Here is a 2,540-nt window from a genome sequence, read left to right as displayed (position 1 = left end):
TACCTCACTAGGTAGAGTTGACAAATGTTAGTAAATTAAAATTACCCTAGCTATGTCTCATAGATTGTCTAAGATTTGTGTAAAGGTTAAATACTTATATCAAATTTAAAAAAAAAGTAAATGTATCCAATAAATGCATATTTCCCCATGTTTAGGTCTTAGTCACACCAGACACAGTGCGTTTCGGCCCGAGTCTGGCCCGAAGACACTGCATCGCATTGCGGCCGGCTCAGTATGTTGTGGGGCAGGAGGTGGTATGGCGGTCCATTGATCTAAATGGCACCATAGCTATGCTCTCTGGCCGCAATGTGATCGGCCGCACAGGAACGCAAGGCACATTATGCCTGCGGTCCGGTCCAAACAAAAAAATGATTGTGTCTGGTGTAAATGAGGCCTTAGTCTCCTTAGAAATGCCCAGAAAAGCACTCATTAATCTTGTCCGAAATCAAGTGAATTTCCTGTGAACTCCTGTGCATGTGAGAAACTGAAATACCAAGTAGTGTTACCAGCCCTCATCTTATAGAGATGAGGACAGGGTGGTGTTCTGCAATCCACATCAGGAGCAAGCTGCAATATATTAAAGCCTATACTTGGACACAAGAAAAAAAAATACCCTTGCAGCCCCACACTGCAAAGGTTAAATGCTTGTTAAGTCTGGGGGTAGATTAATAAGGAGAAAATCTAACCTCACTCCTCGCTCTGACAGACTCTCTTCATCTGGCGTATCCTAGCCCTTTTAAACCCCTTGTGAGACATCCCTCCCATCACTAAAGGCTGCAGATGTTGTGAGGATGCAGCAGAAGAATGTTGGGGGGGGGGGTTAGGGAAAGTAAAGATCAAGAGGGAGGTGGAGTGCTGGCATTTTGCTACCAGCTTGTCTTATTGAGACACTGTTCCCACCGTGTTCTAGGTGCAGTCATGTGTTTTTTCATGCATGTGGTACCCAAATGGCTGGTACCAATATTCACTTATATGATGCAAGCAGAGGCTGCAGATCACACTGGTGCTGTCAACAGCAGATATATTAAAAAAGGCCCAGTCCTCTGCATGCCGCTCTCTGGATAACATCCTCCCTTAATGCTGTTCTGGCTCACCCTCAGAACCCTCCCCCTCTCCAATTGGGTGCACCCACGGACGGTCTGCCACTTCATCATCCACGCCTTGCTCATCTCTGGAGACCACTTTGCAGCAGGCATAGCTCTCTTTCTTATGCTCAATATCAGAAAGGAGGACTTCTTGGGCATGACCAAGATCATCCTTCTGTAGCCAGTGATCGAGTGATAAAATAATCAGATGTCTTCTCAGTTTGTGGGGCTATGGCAGGATTACCAGAAGGGCAGGAAGAAGAAGAAGAGAGCACATTAGAAGAAGTTACAGACAACTGGCTGCTCTGAGCTTGGAAGAAGAAAGAAGAGAAAGGCATTGTTAGTCACTCAAATATATCCTGCATGTACTGTGTCTGTTTGGCATGTCAATTCTGAGACAAAGAACACAAAATACCAACCCATTTTTTTACCTAGCACAGAATAAAAAAAACATGAATACATGTGAAATAAAAAAAACTCAACAACAACAATAACAAGACAGCAAGGGGGCAGAAAATCTAAACAACAAATACAGTTGTTGCTTACACACACAAAAAGGTAGTCCTAACAAGGACTGTTGGGTCTCTGATCTGTGAATATGGGGGTACACAAGAAAATGCAGAACAAAAAGGAGAAAAGGAAGCGCCACGACCAGGGGGAAGAAATGTTTTTACTAAAGATAACAAAAAGGTGAGGGGTAGAGAAGTGCTAACGACCTAGTGTGGGTCAGTGGGGAAGTGATTAAAGAAAGGATGTAAACTCTTACTGTAACACTCACATCTGGGTGAGTTGGTAGAGGCTTTTGAAGGATGATTCTGGGAAGGTGGTGCTGTGTGTCAGCACTTCCGATCAGACATCAATGGTGTCTGCGTGTTGGTGAAAGTAAACCCCATTAACCCACACTAGGTCGTTAGCGCTTCTCTACCCCTCACCTTTTTTGTTATCCTTAGTAAAAACATTTCTTCCCCATGGTCGTGGCGCTTCCTTTTCTCCTGTTCTACACCACACGTGTTGGACACCCCAGGCCGTACAATCAGGAAGCTGCACACCAATACCACCCTCTACGCAAAACCCTTCTCCCCCTTTTTTTTGCTCCCTCAAGACCCCCTCATACCCCCTTTAGATCGCTGGAATTCTGGACTGCCCCTTTAACTTTACAAGAAAATGCATCCCACCACACTGCATTCCACAGTAATTTAGGGTAATTATAGCAATTATAGCATCATATAACCACTAATTCTCCTCACGTAGACTGTCAGCTCTCCTTAATCTACTCTAACACACACTGAAAAATGGCTGCTGGTAACTCACCTTTTTATAGTGACTGTGCTGGCACTTAACAAAGTCCCCATATTGGCCATTGTAAACCTGCTGACCACAGTTGAAAGGTCAAGCAGTGTGATGCATCACAGTGGCGTAACCAGAGTTCTGGGCGCCCGGGGCAGAATTTTTTTT

This window comes from Nanorana parkeri, unplaced genomic scaffold, assembly GCF_000935625.1.
Source record: "Nanorana parkeri isolate BGI_ZX_2015 unplaced genomic scaffold, ASM93562v1 scaffold93, whole genome shotgun sequence".
Taxonomy (NCBI): domain Eukaryota; kingdom Metazoa; phylum Chordata; class Amphibia; order Anura; family Dicroglossidae; genus Nanorana; species Nanorana parkeri.
Note: the sequence above shows the minus strand (reverse complement) of the source record.